At 48.9% G+C, this 26,831-nt stretch overlaps 1 protein-coding gene across 5 annotated transcripts in view; it reads left to right on the top strand.

Annotated features, from left to right (window-relative positions):
* LOC119965741 (cadherin-18-like) overlaps positions 1 to 26,831 on the top strand; it is a 787,515-nt gene that overhangs the window by 236,466 nt on the left and 524,218 nt on the right. Inside the window, exon 1 of one of the 5 annotated variants that reach the window (XM_038796510.1) lies at positions 22,061 to 22,180. The exons of the other annotated variants lie outside the window; for them this stretch is intronic. The gene's annotated coding sequence lies outside the window, so the exon portion shown is untranslated. Of the gene's footprint in view, positions 1 to 22,060; positions 22,181 to 26,831 lie in introns of those variants that run through there. 5 annotated transcript variants of the gene reach the window in all.

The raw sequence follows: 26,831 nt of genomic DNA, 5'->3' as shown, positions 1-26,831 counted from the left end.
CTGGCACTGTCACCCTGGCACTATCAAGGTGCCTGGGTGCCAGGCTGCCCATGCTTGGGGTTGGGCCCAGTGGTGCCTTTCCTATGAAAAGTTGGTGAGGGGGCGGAAAGAGCTTTGAGGACCCCGGAAAAGTTAATTGGGTGAAGTGGGGGAGGAGGGGGGGGTCGAAAGATTGGGGCTGCCCTTAACAATGGCGTCCCAATCCACGAGTCATCTTCCTGAGCTGTCTGCAGGAAAAGACTAAAGTGTGGCCTCAACTGGGCATTCCTCACACCAGGCCCAAAAAACCCAGTTAAGTGCCGTTAGATGATGACCTCTTTCTCTGCGCTGCTAAACGCTCCCGGAATCGAATATAGAACTGTTTCGGTTGAATCGTCCCCATTATCTTCATCACCAGCTACAGAAATATCAGTGCACGCTTTTGAATTATTATTTAAATTTCTATAAGATATCGGTTAATATCGAATAGATCTGATATTAAACTCCCAATGGATCTCCAGATCATGACGAGGATTCTTTTTGAACGTTGGACTGGGGTGGGCACAGTAAGAAGTCTGACAGCACCAGGTTAAAGTCCAACAGGTTTGTTTGGTGAGTCACCTGATGAAGGAGCTACGCTCCGAAAGCTAGTGATTCCAAATAAACCTGCTGCACTTTAACCTGCTGTTGTAAGACTTCTTACTGCAACCATGATTATTCCCTTAAAGACAGAGTGCACTCAATTGTATTTCAATTTGCTGATCTGTCGATATTCCTTTTGAAGAATCAAGTTATAAATAACATTCAAAGTGCAGTTGGATGGTTTATTATTCTCTCCTCCTTGTCCTTCAATGTTCTGCATTCCTCATCGATCTGTCTCCCATTTTATCTTGAAAGAGTGTTATCTGAAATTCCTATACCCACTGCAAACCATGATAATATCAGTTCAGTTTTCTTTAAATCTCATTCTCAGTGAGTAAAGGCACCAGGAAAAGTCCCACAAATATGAGACCAATTTGATTGCTGTCGGTGATCTGTAATAATTATTGATCAGGCATCACTTTGGATTCTCTGTTTCTGCTATATTTACACCAATCATATATGACGTGTAAGCTTTGTACCATTGCTTTGTATCATTTGACCCGAAGGGTTATAGAACCATAGACTCAGAGAATCCCAACAGGGCAGAACCATTCGACCCATTGAGTCTGCACCGACCCTTGGAAAAGGCACCCAGCTTAAATCCACGCCTCCACCCTATCTCTGCAACCCAGTACCCCACGTAACCTTTTGTTCCCTAAGGCACAATTTATCATGGCCAATCCACCTGACCTGCACACCTTTGGACTGTGGGAGGAAAGCGGAGCATCCGGAGGAAACCCACGCACACACGGGGAGAACGTGCAGACTCCGCACAGACAGTCACCCGAGGCCGGAATTGAACCCGGGTCCCTGGAGCTGTGAGGCAGCAGTGCAGACCACTGCCTAGTTTAACTGAAACATTCCTGTGCTGCTGTACTGTTCTATTTCAGTTTGGCGTGGCCGGTCTGCCTAGCCTGCTCGTTTTTGGGCTGTGGGGGGAGGCTGGAGCACCCAGAGGGGTCCGCGCACATGCTGGGGGAGGATGCAGATGACGTACGGACGGTGGCCCGGGCTGGGACCCTGGAGCTGTGAAGCAATTCTGTTGGCCACTGTGCTACCGTGCTGTGAAGGATAGGAAGGGGATTGTGGTTCCAAAATAAAGACTTGCCCTTTTACATGGTGTCTTTCCTGATCTGGGGGGGCAGCCAATTTCGTCCCAACACTCACAAACACGTTCTCCCCGTGTCTGCGTGGATTTACTCCGGGTGCTCCGGTTCCCTCCCACAAGTCCCGAAAGACGTGCTGTTAGGTGAATTGGACATTCTGAATTCTCCCTCAGTGTACCCGATCAGGCGCCGGAATGTGGTGACTAGGGGCTTTTCACAGTAATTTCATTGCAGTGTTAATGTACGCCTACTTGTGACATGAATAAAGATCATTATTATTAGTGTCTATTTAGGCGTGTTTCTCGATGGCTGCATTGGTGAGATTACGGACCCTATTCAATGGCATTAAATGCCAAAAATGAGCCCCTGCATGGCGGCACGGTGGCACAGTGGTTAGCACTGCCACCCCATGGCACTGAGGACCCAGATTCAATCCCTACCCCGGGTTACTGTCCATGTGGAGTTTGCACATTCGCCCCGTGTTTGCGTAGGTCTCACCCCCACAACCCAGAAAGATGTGCAGGGTAGGTGGATTCGCCACGCTAAATTGCCCCTTAATTGTGAAAAAAAAAGAATTGGGTACTCTAAATGAAAACAAAGTGTGCCCCCACGAGATTCTCGACATTGCTGACTCCCTCGTCATCTGGTTCATCTGACTTCCCCTCAACTTCTCTCCACTAACATGAGGAGTTGATTTTAAACGCTCCATCACCTCTCACTCCTCGCCAACACACAAGGCTGGCAGCACTCAGACCTGATCCTCAGTTTAGCGATGCCAACCTGGCCAGGCTTCTCGATTCTATGGATGAGAGGCGGACCATCCTGTTCCCCCAAAGGGGGACGGAGAACCAGCAGCCGGGTCAGCAGTGCCCCCTGGGAGGCAGTGACAGGGGCTGGCAGTGTGGGCAGCGTAACCAGGAGGATCAGCGTCCACTGTCAGAAGAAGAACAATGAACTCCACCGAGCTGCAAATGGTAAGTTACCATCCCTCTCCTGGCATCAGTCCTTCCTGCCAGCCCTCAAATTCCCAAACATTCCCCTCCAACAAATCACTGGCTGACGCCTCGCACCCTCCCCAAATCCAATCTTCGCCCTTATTCCTCAGAACCCCCTGGCACTCACCAGTACAACCCCTTCATATCCAGGTGCAGAACCAACACCTTCCATAGACACCCCTGACCCATCCAGCATGCGGCTCACAGTGCCCTCTGTTTGTCCCCTCAGGGGAAAAAAGCCATAATAAGTGGGGAAAGGGCCATATATAAAGGACACAGCACACATGAGCTTCCTCTTTCCAGTGGAGACACTTAGTGAGTACAGACACAGGGTTGATTCAATATCACACCCACCACGTGGATTGGAGCAGACTGGTTCGTCAGTCTGAGTAGCTATAAAAGGATTAACAGTAGAGTCGAATCTGAGTAGGAGAATTGTAAATAGTTTAGTAAACATGTTGAAGTTATCTCCACATCTGAACCTTTCTTTGTCAGAGTGTAATCAAGGAAGCAGCTTATGCTATGCCAAGAGCATAACACGACAATGCCGACACTCCAAGCGTTCAGACACACTGTTCAAGCATCAACATTTGCTTGACATGCTTTACACACCCCTCCTGAACCCAACCCCCCCCCCCCCCCCCCCCGCCCCCCGAGCCCTGGGGCAGCAGCTATGGTGTGTGCTCACCTCCTCAGCTCCCCTCAGCAGCCATTGCGCCAGCTTCACGGTTTCAAAAAGGAGTACTAAACAACACTCACGTGACTTCCCACTGGAGAGCAGGGTAATTGCCGCGAAACCGTTGCATTCGACTTCAATCTCGCTTGTGAGATTGGAATGAATACAGCTGAGGGTTAATGATGTGCTGGGTACAACGCAGTGGTTAAATGGTGCCTCATAGCTTTAAAGAAAATGGTTAAAGTCATCACATTAGTCAGAAATTGTCCTATTAATGTACTGTTTTCCATAAAATGGAAGTTTGCAATCTGTTTGATACGGGAATGATTTACAGAATACTGTACAGCAGGATTCCCACTGCGTTTTATTATATTGCCCCTGGGTTTGAGGATTTTGCACAGTGTGAAACTCTATTTGAGAATACGTTTCAGAGCAGATACAATGCCCCAAATTGAGATAGTAAGTGATAATGATGTTACGCCCAATTAATACCTCAAAGGTTACAATGCAATTATTTCCCCCCATCTATGGGTTGAACTGCTCGTAGAGTCTGAGCCCGGGGAGAATGATAAAGCCAGCTCATTTCTTATTTTACACATTGAACAATGTAAAGAATGATCTTGTCACAGTAACCAATGTGTTCAGTGTATAATGTGAAGTGTATTTTCAGAAAATATCTTTGTTATTACTTCAATTTACAAAAAGAAATTCCAATGTTATTTTTGAAATTCTCCACAACTCACAGCAACGACCAGCAGTCAGTTTAGAAAAAACGGCAACAAACACAGCAAGAGTGATACACAGCGGCTGAATTTCAACCCCCACTCCCCCCCCCTCCCCTCCCCCCAACCCCCCCCCCCCCCCCCCCCCCCCACCCCCTACCAGTGGCAGGAGGTTTAAAAGCAGCGGTATCAGGCCGCAGAATACATAGCAGGAGTGACAGGGAGTTCTCCATGGCAGCAGCACCCGGGACAATTGGCACGGTTAATACTGAGTTGGTGTAACCCTTTGGGTGGCCGTCCTTAGTGACACTCAGGGGTTTAGGAATCAGCATAACAGAACTTGGGACTATCACCCGACAGGAGATTTATGGCCTGGAGCGCGAATGTGAGGGTGGAGGAAGGTCGTTAGGTCACGGACAGGCAGGAGGACGGTCAGAGACCAGTGGACAGAGCATGAAAACAGAGAGTGTAAACAATGGGCGGCTCGGTAACACAGTGGTTAGCACTGCTCCCTCACAGCTTAAAAATTAATTTATAGGATGCGGGCGTCGCTGCTTAGGCCAGCATTTATTGCCCATCCCTAGTTACTCTTCAGAAGATGGTGTTGTGTTGCCTTCTTAAACTGCTGCAGTTCTTGAGTTGTCAGTACACCCACTGTGCTGTTAGGGAGGGAGTTCCAGGATGTTGTCCCAGCGACAGCGAAGGAACGGCCAATATATTTCCAAGTCAGGATGGTGAGTGACTTGGGGGGGAACCTCCAGGTGGGGGTGGGATTCCCAGGTATCCGCTGCCCTTGTCCGTCCAGATGGTAGTGGTGGTGGGTTTGGAAGATGCTGTCTAAGGAACATTGGTGAGTTACTGCAGTGCATTGTCTTCCCGTTGACCTCATATGACACTGTCCCTGATTGGGCCACAACGCGTCCCGCTCACCAGGCGGACCTGAAGCAAGATTATGGACTGAGATCTGGTCTCCCGCTAGGGACAACCTGTTACCTCTCTGCTCTGATCGTTGACTTTTCTGGGAGGCCTGACGTACCCCACCCTCCATGCCAAATTTGGAAACACAAGATCCACCTGGGTTCTCAACCGACACTGACCAACTCAGTGGGTGTGACTCCGGGGTGGAGTGCGGGGGTTTGAGTTGTAGAACAACAAAATGCTAGCTAACCGCTGGCAAAGTGGTTTATCAGATTGCTTTCATAGCGCACTCTGCAGGGTCTGAATGGCCGTCTCAGCGAATCTTTTAGATGCCGTCGTTGTGTGTCATATGGCATTTGCCCGTACAAAAATCTGCAAATCGTCAACAGCAAAAAGGGGTGCCATTATCCGATACTGTGCATTTGGGAAGTTCATGAATGGCAAACACTCAGCGAAGGCACACACCCACCATAGCCATGAACATTGCCGTCCTCATCTCATGAACCGATAGCCACTTAGAGTGGGCGTCCACCAGGGCTAAAAACATCTTACCTATGAAAGGGTGGCGTAGTCAACATGGACCCTGTACACGGCCGACCTGATCATTCCCAAGGGCAAATTGTCCACAAATTAATCCCTCTCTCCAGGTGCTCCATCTGGACCTGTAAAGACTTAATTACCTGCAAAGACTCGCATTCAAAGTATCGTCTTTCATCTTTGACTTTGTCGATATATATGTTTCTGGAACCCAGCTCTTCATTCACCTGAGGAAGGAGCAGTGCTCCGAAAGCTAGTGATTTGAAACAAACCTGTTGGACTTTAATCTATTGTTGTAAGACTTCTTACTGTGCTCAACCCCAGTCCAACGCCGGTATCTCCACATCACTTCTGAAAGAGTCCTCGAGGAATAGGCGACAGGACACTCGGAAAAATCTCCCGTGGGATAAACCCCCCCCCCCATACCACAAGGAGACGCACCACATGTCAGCACGGTCAGTTTTCCTGGGTCAAAATGCACCAAGAGTTTCGAGGACTGCAAGGCTTGCTTCATGACATGGGAGACTTCCTCTTGGGGCTCCCTCCACTGAGGTTTCTTTAGTAGCTGGTGTGGTGGTGCCAGTGTTGTGGCTAAATTTGAAATGAACCAGAATAATTGACCGTATCGAGGAAGGATTTGAGCTCACTGACATCTTTCAGTGAAGGGACTTTGTGTATGGACTTGACCTTTTCTTCCAGATTTATGGTTAGTTTATAGTGCCCACAAATTAATATTGAACAATCTGGTTTGAGAACAGGAACTGTCAGCTCGACCACTCAGAAAACTAAACCGACTCGCTTCTACCCAGCTCGTTCAATCTCTTGGCTTTTGCTTTAATCTCCTGATGCAGTGCGTACAGCACTGGTCTGGCTCGGAAGAACTTCAGCATTGTATCCAGGTTGACATAGATTATGGCTTTGAAACCTTTAATCTGGCCTAGTTTCTTGTGTAAAGTGTCTTCATACCTCCTTAGAACATCTCACCCTGAAGACAATTTAAATTGGGTCTGTCTTATTTCATTTGACTGCATGCAGCTGACACATTGCATACTCTTCTTCAGGGTCCTTCTCCACTATGTTCAGTGCTGCCATGGACTGCTGCTGCTGCTGTTGTTTTTCCTGGTGCTTACATGCCTCCTCTTCAGTTGCATTAGAAACACGCAAACTCCAAAACATGGCAGGTCTCCTTGAGATGGTCTCCCCAGCAACGGTTGCATTCCACCTCTGATTTGGGGTGATGCCCCATCTTTTTCCCAGTCCTTTGACTCGGGTCTCATCTTGAGGACCGATGTGACCATCAATTCACTCGAGACACGAGAGGAAGTAAACTGTGGCTTTAATAGACTTACAACTGAGCCTGCCTTCGACCAGAAGAACTGAGGGCAGACTCACAAGACCGCAGCACTTTATACTTCCGGTAGTGGGAGGGGCCATGGGCAGAGCCATGGGTGGAGCCAAGGGTGGAGCCCTGTACAAGCTCCTCATCTCCCCCTGTGGGCAGAGCCACGCAACGGCTCACAGACAGAGCCCACAAGGACACAATGCTATATAGTGTGAATTAAGCATTATACATTCACCACATTCACCCCCTGTAAAAAAATCAAGTCCGGCGGGGGTGACGGGTCTACAGATAGAGCCAGTCCGGTGGCCGAGTCATCCACTGGGATTGGCGGAGCACCGGGGTTGCAGCCTCTTCGGATAGCTGAGTGCTGACGGGCGGTGTGGATCTGAGGGTGAACTCCGGGGTTCGTTCAGAGCTTCATTCCTGACTGGTGCGACGGGCGAAGGGGGGCACAGGAAACCTGTAGGCATGGAGGCGCAGGGCGTGGGGGGTCGGGTGGGGTGTAGTGTGAGGGGTACCCCGGCGGTGGTGGTTGTGGTGGTGGATCCTGCAGGCGCCAGGTCCCGGAGGGAAACGGTGTCCTGACGGCTGTCAGGGTGTTCTATAAAGGCGTAGTGTGGGTTTGAGTGTAGCAGTAGTACCCTTTCTACTGGTGGGTCCGTTTTATGTGTCCAGACGTGCTTCCGGAGGAGAACTGGGCCCGGTGTCCTCAACCAAGATGGGAGCGAAGCCCCTGTGGTAGTGCTCATAGGAAAAACAAACAATCGCTCATGAGGGGTCTGGTTAGTGGCCGTGCACAGGAGGGGCCTAATTGCATGGAGCGCGTCGGGAAGGACCTCCTGCCAGTGGGAGGTCGGGACATTCCTGGACTGTAGGGTCAGTAGAACGGCCTTCCAGACCGTCACGTTCTCCCTCTGCACCTGCCCGTTCCCCCTGGGGTTATAGCTGATAGTCCTGCTCCAGGCGATGCCCTTGTCGAGCAGGTACTGACGCAGCTCGTCGCTCATGAAGGACGAACCCCTGTCACTGTGTACGTAGCTGGGGAAGCCGAACAGGGTGAAGACACTGTGCAGGGCTCTGATGACTCGGGGCAGGGGATGGCAAAGGGAAAGCGGGAGAACTCATTGATGACGTTCAGAAAGTACACATTTCGATTGGTCGAGGGGAGTGGCCCTTTGAAATCGATGCTCAGGCATTCAAAGGGCCGGGATGCCTTTACCAGGTGGGTCTTGTCTGGTCTATAGAAGTGCGGTTTGCACTCCGCGCAGATCGGGCAATCCCTGGTGATGGCTTTTACCTCCTCGGTGGAGAAAGGCAGATTCTGGGTTTTGATGTAGTGGGCGAGCCGGGTGACCCCCGGGTGGCAGAGGTCATTGTGGATAGCCTGTAATCTGTCGTCTTGTGTGCTGGCGCATGTGCCGTGGGATAGGGCATCTGGGGGCTCGTTGAGCTTCCCCGGTCGATATATGATGTCATAATTATAGGTGGAGAGTTTGATCCTCCACCTCAAGATTTTATCGTTTTTTATTTTGCCCCGTTGCGAGTTGTCGAACATGAAGGCAACCGATCTCTGGTCGGTGATGAGGGTGAACCTCCTACCTGCGTGGTAGTGCCTCCAGTGCCGTATGGCTTCCACAATGGCTTGACCTTCTTTTTAAACTGAGGAGTGTCGAAGTTCCGAAGCGGAGAGGGTTCGGGTGAAGAAGGCGACTGGTCTCCCAGCCTGGTTCAGAGTGGCGGCGAGAGCGACCTCTGAGGCGTCGCTCTCCACCTGAAAGGGGACGGATTCATCCACCGCCCGCATGGCGGCTTTGGGGATGGCCTTGATGCAGTTGAAGGCCTGGCGGGCCTTGGCTGACAGTGGGAAGAGTGTGGTCTTAAATAGTGGGCGGGCTTTGTCCGCATACTGGGGGACCCACTGAGCGTAATAGGAGAAAAATCCAAGGCACCTCTTGAGGGCCCTGGGACAATTAGGGAGAGGGAGTTGTAAGAGGGGGCGCATACGGTCCGGATCAGGGCCCAGGACTCCGTTTTCCACAACATAGCCGAGGATGGCTAGTCTGGTATTGCGGAAAACGCATTTCTCCTTATTGTATATGAGGTTGAGTTTCTGGGCGGTTTGGAGAAATCGGTGGAGGTTGGCGTCGTGGTCCTGCTGGTCATGGCCGCAGATGGTGACGTTATCCAGGTACGGAAATGTGGCCCGCAGCCCTTACTGGTCCACAATTCGGTCCATTGCTCGTTGGAACACCGAAACCCCATTCGTGACACCAAAGGAAACCCGGAGGAAATGGAAGAGGCGGCCATCTGCCTTGAACTCCGTGTAGTGGCGGTCCTCCGGGCAGATTGGGAGCTGATGGTGCCGCACGTATAGTCGGTCGAGCATAGCGAGAGCCTCGGTGTACGAGTCAGTACTATCGAGTTGCGTAGAGATGCGATGGCTCACCCGTGCTTGAAGTAGACTGAGTTTCTGCACTTCAGTAGTAGTGGAGGTAGTCGACACAGCCAGGTAGGCCTTAAAGCACCAAAGCCAGTGTAGAAAGATGTCCTTCACCTCTGCAGCCTACGGGTCGAGTTCTAGTCGATCAGGTTTGAGGGCTGATTCCATGGTGTTTTTTTTAAAGTCTATTAAATTGATGTGACCATCAATTAACTCGAGACACGAGAGGAAGTAAACTGTGGCTTTAATAGACTTACAACTGAGCCTGCCTGCGACCAGAAGAACTGAGGGCAGACTCACAAGACCACAGCACTTTATACTTCTGGTAGTGGGAGGGGCCATGGGCGGAGTCAAGGGAGAGCCCTGTACAAGCTCCTCATCTCCCCCTGTGGGCAGAGCTGTGCAACGGCTCACAGACAGAGCCCACAAGGACACAATGCTATATAGTGTGAATTAAGCATTATACATTCACCACAAGGACCATGTCTGGTTCCCTGCTGTGCCTTTCGACCCTGCCGTGTACCTTGTGGCCATACCGCTATACTTGGTTAACCTCCCCTTCAGCAACACTTTGGAACTCAGTGGTGTCTTTTTTGGTGCAATCCATCTCTTGAGCTATCTCAATCGCTTTTCCCAACATTACAGTGGCTTCAGCCAGGAGATTCTTCTGGATATTAAGAGCAGCCTGTTTTACAACATGTCGCGTAAGCGCAATCCTGAACTCACAGTATTTGAGCCATGAAAGCTGAGACGGACTCTTCATGATCCTTCACTGCAGAGTTGAATTTATAACGTTGGAGGATAATCAAGGGCCTTGGGTTGAAACGGGCTTTGACCAATTTCACCATCTGTTCAAATGTCTTCAAATTGGGTGCCTGCTGGGACGTGAGGTTCTGAATCAAATTATACATGTAGGGCCGGCAAAAGTGTCAGGAGTATCATCTTCTGCTTGACCTTGCCTCTGAACGGTAAAGAAAATAGAGGAGCCCTTTGGTAAAATGGTTCTCATTTCCCAATGACAGGCATTTTCACTTCAGTTTAAATGATTCTGACTAATGCTGGACCTTCTCTACTCTCTCAACTGCTCTTTGCTTCCCCCTCGATTCACGGCATCTGTCGGCTGCAATGAAAACTTCTACCTCGTCGCCAATGTGGTGCCTCGAGACAGACACTGGAGGTTTACAGTAGTTACAAAGAGAGGTTATTGATAAAAGGCAAAGGCAGATACGTAACAGGCTCAGAACACTGAACTATATGTTTAACACTTCGGCACCAAGGCCCACATTGGTCGGAGCCTGCTCCCAGGGCCCTGCGTAAACTCCTTTTTGACCGAGGTTCAGGCGCTTCTAGGTAATTGGCCCCGAGCCGGTCACATGGTCCATCGATCCACCTTGCCCTTAAAGGGACTACACTACCACACTGTCTACTTCCAATTCTAATGCAAGCAGGTCAAGGGCCAGGCAACCAATCCACTTGTGGAAAGCAAACTGACCATTTATATATTTTAATGGGGCTGCCTGCCGTAAGGTTCTTGATTAAAAAGGAAGTCAAGAACTATGGGATCAGTTGGGAAAGTGCAGTTGTGGGCATATCAGATCAGCCATTTTCTTATTGATCAGTATACATGTGGAGGAGCCAAATGACCTCTTCCTGCTCCTATTCCTCATGTTCAGTTTAGCAGCCAGTCTATTTCTGATTCATGTTGGCTGAGTTTCCCAGGATTCAGAAAGACGGATCTGGGTAAACCCACGTTTTTGTTTACTTTAGTGCACAAGATATTACAGATTGGTTATTGTGAAGAAGGTAAGAAATTGTCATGTTTTATACTTTTTATTTTTTGCAGTAATGTTATTAAAACCTTTGTTAAGGTGCATACAGACAGTATGACTGCTAGAGCGGTGATTAAGGTGTGGTAAAAGCGAGAAAATCATTGACTTACAGGTGAAGTGTTCTGCTGGTAGATGTTGAGAACCATTTACTTGCTTACAGACAGCTATTTAATGGAATATTATTTAAGTTTGGAGGACCCCGGGGAGAAGGTAATTTATGAGGGCTATTGTGTGTGTTCCTGGCTAAACAAGTCAAGGTAAGTCTTGTAAGAAGTGTCAAAGCCTTATGGTTTGGATACAGGTGATGATGTGGTTAATGTGAGGCTTCGGTGATGATGTGGTTAATGTGAGGATTCGGTGATGATGTAGTTAATGTGAGGATTCGGTGATGATGTGGTTAATGTGAGGATTCGGTGATGATGTGGTCAATGTGAGGATTCGGTGATGATGTGGATAATGTGAGGATTCGGTGATGATGTGGTTAATGTGAGGATTCAGGTCTGTCTGAAGAGTTATTAGGTCCTAGAACTCTAATCTGAACATAGATATTTTAGTTTCATCCTGAAAGGTTCTCTCTCCAAAGATTCTGCACTGAGGAAAGCAAGTAAAGCTGTGGTTGTTACCTTTATTCATGAGTGGTATTCAATATATATTGGGTTGCTTAATTGGAATATAGTGGCAGATTTAGGAGGCAAGTTAAGGTTTATTCTTTCATTTAAGAACTGTTGTAACTGCTAACTGGAAAGCTACTTCTTTAATGCTAATGTAATTACCTCTGTGATTAAATTGAAATTTGTTTTAACATCAAAGATACCTATTGGCCAGTGTTATCACTCCATTTCCTCACAGTTTTGCAAAGTACAAAAACTTGGATTCTGTTTCAGAATCCAAAATTATCAGTACAGGCCTTACCCTGTCTGGGATGTATTAGTCTGTTCTTTCAACTCCACCTTTCTGCAATATCCTCATAACCCTTTCATACCCCAAACTCTATTGCACTCTGTCTTCAATAAACTTAATGGCTGGGTGCTGTGAAGCAACAGTGCTAACCACTGTGCTACCATGTCGCTCATATCGCTGTGTGAATCTGTCTGCACCACCCTCACAGACAGAACATTCCAGATCCTAACCACTCGCTGTGTGAATCTGTCTTCACCACACTCACAGACAGTACATTCCACACCCTAACCACTCACTGTGTGAATCTGTCTTCACCACACTCACAGACAGTGCATTCCAGATCCTAACTACTCACTGTGTGAATCTGTCTCCACCACACTCACAGACAGTACATTCCAGATCCTAACAACTCACTGTGTGAATCTGTCTCCACCACACTCACAGACAGTACATTCCAGACCCTAACCACTCGCTGTATGAATCTGTCTCCACCACACTCACAGACAGTACATTCCAGATCCTAACAACTTGCTGTGTGAATCTGCCTCCACCACACTCTCAGGCAGAACATTCTGCAACCTGTTAATGTTAATAAATAAGTAATAGCTTTCGCTACAAGTGTTTTTGTAATATAAATCAGGCCATCTGACAAGAACATTACACAAGTAGGTACCAACGTCATAGATAGAACAAGGACAGAGGTTCTGCTCAAGGAATATGAGCAGCTCGGGGCAAAATTAAGAACCAGAACCAAAAAGTTAATAATGTCAAGATTACTACCTGAGCCACAAGCTAATTGACACAGGGTGAATAAGATTAAAGAGATAAATGCGTGGCTCAAAGTTAGGTGTGGGCGAAATGGGTTTGAATTCACAGCATATTGGCACTAGTAGTGGGGAAGGAGGGAACTGTTCCGATGGGACAGTCTTCACCTGAAGCATGCTGGGACCAGAGTCCAGGCAAATCGTACAACTAGGGCTGTAGATAGGGCTTTAAACTAAATAATGGGGGGGAAGGGTTCAGGTGTATGGGAAATTAGAAAATCAAAGTGTGCAGTGTGCGAAACAAGGTAAATGAGCTCGTTACGCACATTGAAATTGGCTGGTACAATGTTGTGGACATCACAGAGACGTGGCTGCAAGGGGATCAGGGTTGGAATGTAAATATCCAAGGATATATATCCTATTGAAAGGACAGGCAGATGGTCAGAGGGCGTGGGGTTGCATCGTCAGTAAGAAATGTAGTTAATTTGATAGCAAGAAGCAATATAGGAAGGGATGGTGTCGAATTTGTGTGGGTAGAGTTGAGGAATCGCAAAGGAAAAAAGATCCTGATGGGAGTTATGTACAGGCCCCCTAGCAGTAATCAGGATGTAGGACAGAGAATAAATCAGGAGATAGAACAGGCATATAAGAAAGGCAATAGGTGGGATTCTCCGCAAATGCGGAGAGTCGTGAAGGCTGCCGTGAAACCGGCCGTCTTTCACGGCAGCCTCCGTGCCCCCTCCCGGGACCCGATTCTGCTCCCCGGTCGGGGCTAGCAGCGGGGCCCCGTGAACCTCGGCATCGCAGGCTTAGCGAAATTCGCTAAGCCCGCGCGCCAAAGTTAACGGCGGCTGATGCAAACGATGACATCAGCAGCGCATGCGCGGATTGGACGGCTCCAACCCGCGCATGCGCGGATGACGTCATCACGCATATGCGTGAAACCCGCGCATGCGCGGGCCGGTATGCCCCTCAGCCGCCCCGTGGACTGATCCAGCGGGGCGGCGGAGGAATAAAGAGTGCGCGGGGTTCGGACCCGCTGCCCGCGATCGGTGGGCACCGATCGCGGGCCCATGGCACCCTTGGCACGTCCGTGGTGCGGCCGTGCCAATCGGTGCCATGGTTCCCCAGAACGGCACTTTGCGGCCGTTTTCACGAACGGTGAGAGCAGATGTGTTGGGGTTCGTGAAAACGGCCGTAAAGGCCTGGGAAATCGGCCCATCGGCTAGGGGAGAATCGCTGCTCATCGTAAAAAACGGTGAGCAGCGATTCGTGTCGGGGGCGGCCATGGGGGGGGGTGAGAATAGCGGGAGGTCGGGAAAAATGTTGGGAAGGCCCTCCCGCTATTCTCCGACCCGTCGTGGGGGGCGGAGAATCGCGCCCAATGGGTGGGATTCTCCCACAACTGGCCGGATGGCCCAACGCCGGCGCCAAGAATGGCGCGAACCACTCCGGCGTCGGGCCGACCGGAAGGTACGGAATCCTCCTCACTTCCGGGGGCTAGGCCGGCGACAGAGGGGTTGGCGCCGCGCCATCTGGCGCCGAAGGGCCGGCGCGAGTTGGCGCATGCGCAGAACCTCCTGCGTGATTCCGCGCATGCGCAGACTGGCCGGCGTGTTCCTGCGCATGCGCAGTGGGGGGGGGGTTCTTCTCCACACTGGCCATGGCGGAGCCCTACAGAGGCCGGCTCGGAAGGAAAGAGTGCCACCATTGCAAAGGCCCGTCCGCAGATCGGTGGGCCCTGATCGCGTGCCAGGACACCTGAATCCTGAACAAGGGTAACTACAAAGACATGAGGGAGGAGCTGGCCAGAGTTGGTTGGAAAAGGAGCCTAGCAGGGAAGACAGTGGAACAGTAGTGGCAGGAGTTTTGGGGGATTATTCGGGAGGCACAACACAATTAATCCCAAGGAGGAGGAAACATGCTAAGCGGAGGATGAGGCATCCATGGCTGATGAAGGAAGTCAAGGACAGCATAAAAGCTAGCTCGTCATACAAGAGAAGATAGGAAGAGATTTTTTTCGATATATAAAAGTTAGGAGAGGCAAGAATGGACATTGAACCACTGGAAAATGAGGTTGGAGAAGTAGCAATGGGGAATAAAGAAATGACAGAGGAACTAAATAGTTACTTTGCTTCAGTCTTCACACCAGTGGGATACCAGAACTTCAAGAGAGTCAAAGGGCAGAGGTGAGTGCAGTGGCTATCACTAAGGAGAAGGTTCTGGGGAAACTCAAAGCTCTGAAGGTGGATAAATCACCTGGACAAGATGGATTACATCCCAGGGTTCTAAAAGAGATAACTGAGGAAATTGTGGAGGCATTGGTGATGATCTTTCAGGAAATACTGGAGGCAGGAAGGGTCCCAGAGGACTTGAAAATAGCTAATGTAACTCAACTGTTTCAGTAGGAAGGGAAGCAGCAGATGGGAAGTTATAGGCCGGTTAGCCTGACTCCAGTCAAGTCCATTATTAAGGATGAGACGCGGAGTTCTTGGAAGTGCATGATAAATAGAGATGAGTGGTGTTCCACAGGGGTCGATGTTGGGACCACAGCGATTCACGATATACATTAATGATCTGGAAAAAGGAACTGAGGGCATTGTTGCTAAGTTTGCAGATGATACAAAGATATGTAGAGGGACAGGGAGTGTTGAGGAATCAGAGAGACTGCAGAAGGACTTGAACAGGCTAGGAGAATGGGCAGATGGAACATAATGTGGAAAAGTATGAGGTTATACATTTTGGTAGGTAAAATAGAGACATAGGCTATTTACTAAATGGGAAAAGGCCTCAGAAATCAGAAGCACAAAGGAACTTAGGAGTCTTTGCACATGGTTCTCTTAAGGTTAACGTGCAGGTTCAATTGGCAGGGAGGAAGGCAAAAGCAATGTTAGCATTCATGCCGAGAGGGCTAGAATACAAGACTCGGGATGTACTTCTGAGGCTGTATAAGGCTCTGGTCAGATCTGATTTGGAGTATTGTGAGCAGTTTTGGACCTTGTATCTAAGGAAGGATGTGCTGGCCTTGGAAAGGGTCCAGAGGAGGTTCACAAGAATGATCGCTGGAATGAAGAGCTTGTCGTATGAGGAACGGTCGAGTACTCTGGGTCTGTACTTGATGGAGTTTAGAAGGAAGGGGGTTTCTTATTGAAACTTACAGGATACTGACACTAATAGAGTGTGATGCGGAGAGGATGTTTCCACTAGTAAGAGAGACTAGAACCTGAGGCCACACTCTCAGCCTGAAGATATGAGAGATGGGGAGGAATTCTTTGGAACTCTTTGCCACAGAAGGCTGTGGAGGCCGAATCACTGAGTGTCTTTAAGACAGAGATAGATAGGTCCTTGATTAGTAAGGGGATCAGGGATTATGGGGAGAAGGCAGGAGAATGGGGATGAGAAAAATATCAGCCATGATTGAATGGCGGAGCAGACTCAATGGACCAAATGGCCTAATTCTGCTTGTATGCCTTGTCGTCTTGTAAGTAAAGACTTTATTACCAGATCTTTTGCCTTCTTAATTCCTAGCTATACCTCCATGTGAACTTTCTGTGACTGATGAGGAAAGGACAGCCAGGTCCCCCTCAGCGTAAAATTTCCCCCCCTCTCACCATTCAATAAATATGCTGTTTTTTACTTTTCCTATATGAAATGAAAATGAAATGAAAATCGCTTATTGTCACGAGTAGGCTTCAATGAAGTTACTGTGAAAAGCCCCTAGTCGCCACATTCCGGCGCCTGTCCGGGGAGGCTGGTACGGGAATCGAACCATGCTGCTGGCCTGCTTGGTCTGCTTTAAAAGCCAGCGATTTAGCCCAGTGAGCTAAACCAACCCAGTCAAAGGGCGGGATTCTCTGAAACCCCGCAGGGTCGGAGAATCCTCGGTGGGGGGGGCTTGAATCCCACCCTGCCACACCGACGCCGGCTGCTGAATTCTCCGACAGCGGTTTTCGGGCGGGGGCGGGGATCACCCCGCACCGGTAAGGGGCCATTGGCAGCGCCCCCCCCCCGGCAATTCTACGGGCCCCTGTAGATTGGACCTTTACAGTGGGCCCTGATGGGTGCCCACCCGTTTTTGGCCAGTCCCGCCGGCGTGAAATAGACATGATCCATCCCGGCAGGACCTGGCTTGGAGGGCGGCTAGTGGAGTCCTCGGGGGGGATGCGAGGGGATCCAGCCCCAGGTGGCCTGGCCAGCAATCGGGGCCCACCGATCTGCGGGCAGGCCTGTGCCATGGGGGCACTCTTTCCCTCCGCCATGGCCGGCACAGAGAAGAAATCCACTGCGCATGAGCAGGAAACAGGCCAGTGGTTCTGCACATGTGCCAACTCGCGCCGGCCCACGGCGGCCCTTCAGCGCTGGTTGGCGCGGTGCCTAAACCCTCCACCACTGGCTTAGCCTCCGGAAATCCACTCCCGATAAAATAGATTCTGCCGATATAAATAGCTGAGACCTGGGCACTGACTTTGCTGATACTTTGCTAGCTGCAGTCTGCCAACTTGAAATTGCCCTAGTTATCCCTCATCTCTTTGATATTAATAAGGAGTGTTGCAATTCCACCCCATAATCTCGCAAACTTGATTGGAAATTCACAAACTGTGTTTAAAACCCATCCGCCGTGTATGGAGAATGTTTATTGGTGCACTGTGAGCTTCGAGATCTGTGCCGGAATGCATGAATTTGCATTTATTCAATTTTGCAAGAAATTGACTGAGATTGCAGGCAAATTGCGGGTTTCCAGAACCTTAAACTCCGTGGAAAATCTATCTTTCATGTCTTTTGGACATAGCACTCCAAAGCTTGCAAATATTAAAGCAGAAAATATGTATGATTTCTCTTTTATGTGAACACCATTTTCTGCAACTATAACTTCAAAGTATCATTTTAACAGCAGCACATTCAGAAAAATGTTGAAATTATGCACAATTTCAAAGCTTCTTCTGCATGTACTGACACGGAAAATAGTTTGTTATTTTGGTCATGATTCTGTATTTTGACAAAGCAGTTTTTAAACGAGTCCGCTCTTTGCTCCTTGAACTCTGAAATTGGCTATGCACAGCTGTACGCATTGTCTTTGCAATGTATAAGTCGTCTCTGAGGAACGTTCTGCCAAGTTGACTGAAATAAACTGATGAAACGGGACTGGTGATTGTAGTATTTATTTTGGGCGTGTTAATCCCTGTGCAGGAACTTCCATCTACAAAGATAACATCTGTACTGATAACTCCTCGGAAATTAAAATGTTTTCAGCAAAGCTGATCTAGCATTGACATTGGGCTGCGTTCTCTGATTCTGTGGCGGCGCTGGACTTAGTCCGCAGCCACCATGCGAGGTTCCCGAACGCGCCCCACACCATCGGGGACTTGGCCCATCAGAGGGCGGGCATTGGGGGAGGGCCTCAGGTGATGTCCTGAGGCCAACCCAATGACGTGTGGTGTACTCCCTAAGTACGGAGCATTACAATAACGGTGCTGCCACCGATTCCAGTGTAAACGTGGATACTCCGGCAGATTGCCAACGCGCTTTTGGTGTCCGCAATCGGAGAATCCCGCCCATTCTATTTCCACTGGTATATGTGAAATGTGACCAGGACAAAATTCATTAATTCCTGCTGTACTGGGCCAGGAATCATTTTCCAGTGTGGTTTTCTAATGGGCAGATAGGTCCCGATATTAGAATATCTATAGTGCAGAAGGAGGCTATTCGGCCCATTGAATCTGCACGGCCCTTGGAAAGAGCACTCTACCTGGGCCCACACTCCCATCCTATTCCCGGAACCCAATAACCCCAGCAAACCATTTGTAGCCAGACGGATTCCAGGGATGGCGGCACTGTCACATGAGGAGAGACTGACTGGGTTGGGATTGTTCTTGCTGGAGCTCAGAAGAATGAGGGGGGATCTCATATAGACTTATAAAATGCTAACAGGACTTGACCAGGTAGATGCAGGGAAGATGTTACCAATGATGTGTGTGTCCAGAACCAGGGGTCACAGTCTGAGGATTCAGGGTAAACCATTTCGGAACGAGATAAGGAGACATTTCTTCACCCTGCTAAGCCTGTGGAGTTCATTACCACAGGAAGTAGCTGATGCTAAAACATTGAATATATTGAAGAGGCGGCTGGATATAGCACTTGGGGATAATAGGATCAAAGGTTATGGGGAGAAAGCAGGATTCGGCTATTGAGTTTGAATGATCAGCCATTATCATGATGAATGGCGCAGCAGGCTCGAAGGACCAAAAGGCCTCCTCCTGCTCCTATCTTCTATGTATCTATGTATCTCTGGGACTGCGGCGCTGAGGACTCAGGTTCGATCCCAGCTCTGGGTCACTATCCGTGTGGAATTTGCACATTCTCCCCATGTCTGCATGGGTTTCACTTCCACAACCCAAAGATGTGCTGGTTAGGTGAATTGGCCACACTAAATTGTCCCTTAATTGGAAAAGAAAAATAACTGGCTACACTAAATTTATATTAAAAGAAAATCTGTATTACTAAGGGGTGACTTAGCATGGCCAATCTACCTAACCTGCATATCATTGGAAGGAAACTGGGGCACCTGGAGGAAACCCACGCGGACACGGGGAGGAAGTGCAAACTCCACACAGTGGCCCAGGACAGAATTAAACCCGGCCCCTGGTTCTGTGAGGCAACCGTGCTCACCACTGTGTCATCGCGCCGATGTCAAGGTCAGCTTTCAGATGCAGTGTGTATGTGAGGGTGGTTGGTTATGGGGGGAGCAGGAAAGACAGGTCCCACTGCAGAAGTCCAATCACAGGGATACATATAAGGTTGTGGGATAGCAGGGAAGACCCCTGCTGCTTTCATCCACGGGCAGTGCTGAAAATGCATTTTCCTGCTTCCCAAAGCTCGCTGCTGGTTTTCCCGAGGTCCATGAAACCTGCCCAGCTCATTGAATCTGAGGCCTGTCAGGCTCATTAACATGTTTAAATTGCCACCCATCTGGTCAGAATAGATTGGCTGACGGGCCCCCAGACCAATCCAGAATTGGACATGTTGAGATTAGGTTTCAGGCTTTAAAGACCTATTGATTAAAATCCTCCCTCCAGATACCTTGTACTATTGATGTGAGAGTTTAATTTCTATCTGTAACTGACGCAGAAGAGCTTGTGCGATAGTTGGATATTAATACCCAATACACAAAATATTAACTATCGCACAAGCTCATCTGCGTCAGTTACAGATAGAAATTAAACTCTGACCAATAACACCTGACCAAGGGTGTGAGAGACTATCATGATCGACAGTTTCAGGAAGCTGCCTCGATGATTTGAATTTGATTGTGGCTTTCAGAATTGTCTAACTGGGTTTAACATTCAAAGATCTTCTATCATGAAGCTGAGAATCAGGAGGGTTTTGATGACTGGGTTCTCCGTTCAAAATGCCACTCAGCCATGATTATGTAGAGCTATCTGTATCTGCCTGGGACTGTCAGAAACACTCTCTTTAAAGGTAGCCTGACCAGCCCCCGTCTATCTTTTAACAGCTAAATTGCCTGTGGCAGATCAGGTCACAGCTGCTTGGAACATCTTTGCCTCCCTGTCTTCCAGGCTGCCCTGCGCCAACACTTTGATGGAATAAAACAAAGATCTGAGGGCAATACGGACCCTTTTTAACTCAATAACTTCGACATGGAGATCCTGAAAACACTGGGCTGGATTCTCTGATCCCTCCGCCGGGTATTTCTCGGCAGCGAGCCCTCCGCTGTTGGCAGAATTCTCTACCCCGATTGCTTGTCAATGGGATTTGCCATTGAAGCCACCGCCGGGATACCCATGGGCAGGGGTGCCCTGCCAGCGAGAATAGGGAATGCCCACAGCTGGAGAATTCCAGCCCTGGTCTCCGATTGGAGTCACATTGGCAGGATCAGTACACCGGTGACATCCAGTGTTTCCCCTGCACAGTTCTGTCAGCTCGCCCCGAGGTCTCACTGGCAATGGTGCAAAATGTGCCTTTGGGTGGCGCAGCCTGTTCCCTGAAAATTGCCAAACAGCAGGCTTAATCTGTCTTTACAAGCCGATTAGGTAAAGCATTATACTTCAAATGGTTTTTGTCCAGGAAGCAAAGATTCCTCCCCTTTCTCCCGTTAGGTTTCTACTTTCTCAGGAAGTTCTAACCCATTCGTGTTACACTGGCCTGAGCTTGAAGCAATTGAGGTTTTAAAGACTCTGGTCTCCTCTCTTCCTTGTTGAGAATGGATGTTCCTTTGCTTTCCTTTGCAAGATCCTGTGCTTCACTCCAGGGGTGAGTTGGGTCCCTGGCTATCCCGTCCTTGATCTAATTTCTGACTCTTCCTCTGCACTCTGTGGAGTTAAGGTGACTACATGCCCGAATTCGCCTTCTTTGCCACAAAGACCTGTTCACCTTGGGTTGGCTACTCTTTTGAATGACTTCCTTCGGGTTCAGCAAAGGAGAGCAGTCACCAGGCGTCTCAGCTCCATTGGTCAGCGAGTTACCTGTCAATATTCATTCAGCGCTGACCTTTCACTTGATAATGCAAAGAGATCGGGGAACAAAACTGACAATAGAATTTAAGCTGCAATAAGAGTCTGTTATTGATATTACAAGTGGCAGGCTGTCAGATCACAGGCTGCATTATTGATCTAAGATAATAACTGGCTAGAATTCTCGAAGCAACACTGAATATTTAAACTCTGCCGGCTTTTCGCCCTTTGATTAACCACAGAGCCCTCGACTATGCGATATGAATTTTCCTGGCAGCCCACAGTCAGTAACAAACGCAAGACAAGAACTAACTGATTAAAATGCTGCTTCCAGTCATGAAAACAGCCAGGGCCAACATTTAATGTTCTGTGAACGGTTAACAGAGTTAAAATGTTAACATATTCATTACTAATGTCACAGATGTCACACGCGTGTCTCCCGACATGTCACTGTATGCTGCCTCACATTAACCTGGAGTAAGCTCACTTCACTTTTATTCCAATTTTCTAGCCTGTTCCATTCTACGAAATCTACTATTCCTGGAAACAGGGACGATGGGCCAGATATTCAGATATTCCTTCTCCCACCGGAGGTGAAAATCAGGTTGCGGCTGGTTGAATTTCGTTTTGGTTTTCTGGAAAAACAATTTTCCTCTGCCATCGCGATCCAAACCATTTTGCAGGTCAGGAAGGGCTTGGTGGAAAGCACACCTGCACCTTTTTAAGGGCACAGGAAAATTACATTTCTTTCCGGACATAATCTCTGTGCATTTCTTTATGGAAGCCCTAAAAAGCAGCCTTCCTTGGGAGAGCTTGTGATGACAGACAGGAAGCCTGCTGAGGGGTTGAGAACATGTGAACGGTGAGTGTAATGCGGGTAGACACCTTCTATCGTCACCATTAGATGTGATATTGCAATGTAGATGTGTTTTTAATGTGGTGATTCATTAGAAAGATCCATGCTGTAAAGGGAAGTTAACCCATTCATTGACCAGCAATGTGTCAATGCTGTTATCCATTCCACTACATTTTCCAACAAAAAAGTTCCATAATGCATTAAAACTTCAAAACCAAAGGGGGCGATCAACAGGTCCTGTCCCGCTGGAATCGTGGTGGGACAGGCCGCTAGATCCCGGTAGATCCCCCCCCCCCCCCCCCCAGGATGTGCCTGTTGTGTTTCAGAGGCCGCTTGGCTGCGCTGATGCTGGGTCGATGGGCCACGCGGTCTTGTTGTGGAGACCCAGCTGGGTGCAGTTCAGTACTGGCCCCGACCAGGGTGGGCGGCCTCTGGGCAGGGTGGCACCCTGGCACTGCTGGTGTCACACGGGCATTTTGGCACTACCAGCTTGGCACCCTTGCATTGCCACCCGAGTGCCAGTGTGGCACTGCCAGGGTGCCCAGTGGTACTGTCCTGCTAGCAGGATGCCAGCTGGCAATGCCAAGGTGCCAAGATGGCATTTTGCCCAGACCAGCGATCAGCCCCATTGGGCCTTGCCGGTGGAGTTTGGGGGGCATGAGGGCCTCCTGAAAGGTGAGCTGAGCTGTTGGGGGAGTCGGAGGATTGCGTGGGGACCCTCACCGACCCTGGGACAGGTGGGGGGCCAGCAGTGGTGCAGGGTAAAACTCCAAGCTCCCGCCCCCAAAACGGGCAGGGAATGGCCAGCTCCATGGCGGCGCATGGTGATGACCTGCAGCGGTCGCGGCGTACAACATGGCGCTGCCGAAGCGCGGACCCAACCTATCAAATATGGCCCCACAGGCCACTCCCTGGCCACCCCCTACCAGTCCCCCCTGCCCTCGCGGAAGCACCCTGGCCAGTGGCACGGCACCTGGCCGAACGTGGCAGCGCTGGGCACAGTCCTCAGCTACCAGGCCGGGTTCCCAAACGCTCAGACCACACGTCAACCGCACAATTGGGAACTCGCCAATCGGAGGTGGAGCATCATGGGAGGGCCTGTCAGTGATGCGCCATCGCCTTTGCAACAGCGTGCGGCACGCGGCGTGATGATGCCATTTCGGAGGGGCGGAGACTTGAAAACTGGCATTAAACTGGCCCCTCCCCCGATTTGGGTGTCGGAAGGGATTCTCTGCCCGATCTTTGATTACGATATTAACGACGGGCAATGGAGAATCCTGCCACTTGTGTGTTATTTGATTGAACATAATTGGATTGTATTTGATCAGACATGACCGTTATGACGTTAAAGCACTTCTTTGTGAAACCGTAGGGTAATTTAACTTAAAGCATCAAAAATCAAAATGGGTGCTGCAGAGATATTAGTATTCAATTTAATTCTTGACAGTCTTTCAGTATAAGTTGCACTGACGAGAAAAGTCTGCACAAGTAGCTCATGACTTTGTCATTGACAAGTTCTAAGGTCGCCCTTGCTGGTGAAACATAAATAAGCATGCAAAGCTTGTCCACTACAAAGCTTGTCCACTACAAATGTATTAATTGCCCTGTTTAGAAAGCAGCCGGAGTAGCCAGGATCATGAGTCTTCATTCTGAATTTATGGGACTGATCTGAAATTGACGAGTGCGTTTATGAATCTGATCTGCCTAAGCACAGGAGGAAGCAGGAACAAATCACAAAATCTTTGCTAAGTCAGCAGTTAAGCAGTGTAGCTTAGAAATAAACAGAATCATTACTTCCCTTAGGCCAAACAAAGAGCTGGATTTCTGCTGGGCTCAGGAAACACACGGTCACTGCTGGCAAAATGGACAGCAGAGCCATGTGCGACTTTGCAAAGGAATTACGGCTTTTTAGAAAGCGATCATTTTGCATGTCTCATGAGTGCGTGAGGTGTGTGGATGCCGGGAGAGGCTAACTCAAAGCTGGGTCTCAGTTCTCCAGCAGTCTGACTCTCAACTACATTTATAAGTGTTCTAAACCTCATCCCTCACCCCCTCACCCTCCACTAAGACCCCATTTCATCCCATGTACCCTCAGATCAACCCTATGAAAATATTAAACAGAAACATTCAAAGGCCTTTCAGCCTGCTCCACCATTCAATAGGATCATGGTTGATTTGCTTGTAACCTCAACTCTACATTCCAACCTATGCACAGTAACCTATCACTCCGTGCTTATCAATAATCCATTAGCTCTGCTTCAAAAATATTCAAAGACTCTGCTTCCACTGTTATTTGGGAGAAATAAAATTTGCCCAATCTCTGTGACCAGTCGTCCACAGGTGGTCACACCAATGCCTTGTCCAACTGAAACATGGCCTTCCTACTTCTGTAAACAGATCCCCCACAAAAGACAATAGCATCCTGTTATTGGAACATAGAATATACAGAGCAGAATGAGGCCATTCGGTCCATCGAGTCTGCACCGACCCACTTAAGCCCTTACTTCCACCCTATCCCCATCACCCAATAACCCCTCCTAACCTTTTTGGACACTAAGGGCAGTCAATGACAGTCTTTCTCATCTCAGTCAATGACAGTCACTCTCATCTCAGTCAATGACAGTCACTCTCACCTCAGTCAATGACAGTCTTTCTCACCTCAGTCAATGACAGTCTTTCTCACCTCAGCCAATGACAGTCACTCTCACCTCAGCCAATGACAGTCACTCTCATCTCAGTCAATGACAGTCACTCTCACCTCAGTCACTGACAGTCACTCTCTCCTCAGCCAATGACAGTCACTCTCACGGTCACCTCAGTCACTGACAGTCTTTCTTACCTCAGCCAATGACAGTCAATCTCTCCTCAGTGAATGATAGTCACTCTCCTCTCAGCCAATGACAGTCATTCTCACCTCAGTCACTGACAGTCACTCTCACCTCAGCCAATGTGAGTCATTCTCACCTCAGCCAATGATAGTCACTCTCACCTCAGTCAATGACAGTCACTCACACCTCAGCCAATGACAGTCACTCACACCTCAGTCAATGACATTCACTCTCACCTCAGCCAATGACATTCATTCTCACCTCAGTCAATGACATTCACTCTCACCTCATCTCATGTAGAGGAATATTGGATTTCCTCCATAGAAATGAAAAGTATGACCCTTTACTGACTGAATAGCATTTCCGCATCCAGATGGAAATTTGGCCCAAACTGTGGCAACAAATCTATCGCAGAAACGTTGTGAACTGTACAATGTGAACCTCAGTTTCCAAATGCTGGGACAATGAAATAATCGCAAAGTCTCATATTAAAGGTTGTAGTTGGGTTGAGGCATGTTTTTTTAAATAAATTTAGTTCATTATTTCCAATTAAGGAGCAATTTAGCGTGGCCAATCCACCTACCCTGCACATCTTTGGGTTGTGGGGGCGAAACCCACGCAGACACGGGGAGAATGTGCAAACTCCACATGGACAGTGACCCAGGGCCGGGATCGAACCTGGGACCTCGGCGCTGTGAGGCCACAGTGCTAACCCATTGCGCCACCGTGCTGCCCGGAGTTGAGGAATGTTATGGTTGTAAAGAGAAATCCACATTCTTTTATCTTTTAAATTTGTTCTCTGTTCACATGCTACCCCAGGATGACTGAGCCATTAATGTCACCGAATGTTTGTGCAAAATGAGTGACACTTTTTCACAGTCTCCAAAGACCATGAGCGGGTGATTTGCTTCCAGCTTCGGTAATGCCATTTTGGAATCACTGGAAGATTTGTAATATTGACAGCTCTCCATAAGGCCAATAAAAAAGAATCAACTTCATCTTTATCATCTTCCACACTGCAGTGTCACAGCTGTTGTAATGTCTCCTTTCTCCTCTGCTGGGTCCTGTAATTCACATCCATTCTAACTGTTGGTATTAATTCCTACCAGCTTTACGTTGCCTACAACCTATTCTCTGAGTCAATATATTCACACCTGTCTTCTATTTACAGATTAGTTACTGCCAGGGAGGATGGGAAAAGTATCAAAAAGGATAGGTGCTCCTTAATAAGGTAATGCTGCAGGAGGGAATGTGGTGATTGTCCCTTTAAGGAAAACACAGCAGAGTAAGGATCACATGGCCTGTGGGAGTGTGGGATTGCCCCATGGTGAGGAAGATACATTTTTGGGAGCTAACTACAGCCTGAGGCTGCTGTACAATTCTCATTACTAAATACCTTTTGTGTTCACTCATGGGGCGTGATTAGGAGTCTGCACATTCTCCCCGTGTGTGCGTGGGTTTCCTCCGGGTGCTCCGGTTTCCTCCCACAGTCCAAAGATGTGCAGGTTAGGTGGATTGGCCATGATAAATTGCCCTTAGTGTCCAAAATTGCCCTTAGTGTTGGGTGGGGTTACTGGGTTATGGGGAGAGGGTGGAGGTGTTGATCTTGGGTAGGGTGCTCTTTCCAGGAGCCGGTGCAGACCTGATGGGCCAAATGGCCTCCTCCTGTACTGTAAATTCTATAATTCTATGATTCTATTGTTTAATCTAAAAATGTTGGAGTTGCCATTTTGGGCCGGTATGGTGGGATCTTTCTCATCAGTACTTTGAGTGAGATTCAGACCTGTGTTCACTCTCACTTAGGGTGCGATCTACCTGGCGCATCCCAG

This window comes from Scyliorhinus canicula, chromosome 5, assembly GCF_902713615.1.
Source record: "Scyliorhinus canicula chromosome 5, sScyCan1.1, whole genome shotgun sequence".
In the NCBI taxonomy this organism is placed as follows: Eukaryota; Metazoa; Chordata; class Chondrichthyes; order Carcharhiniformes; family Scyliorhinidae; genus Scyliorhinus; species Scyliorhinus canicula.
Note: the sequence above shows the minus strand (reverse complement) of the source record. Positions and strands in the feature narration are given on the sequence as shown.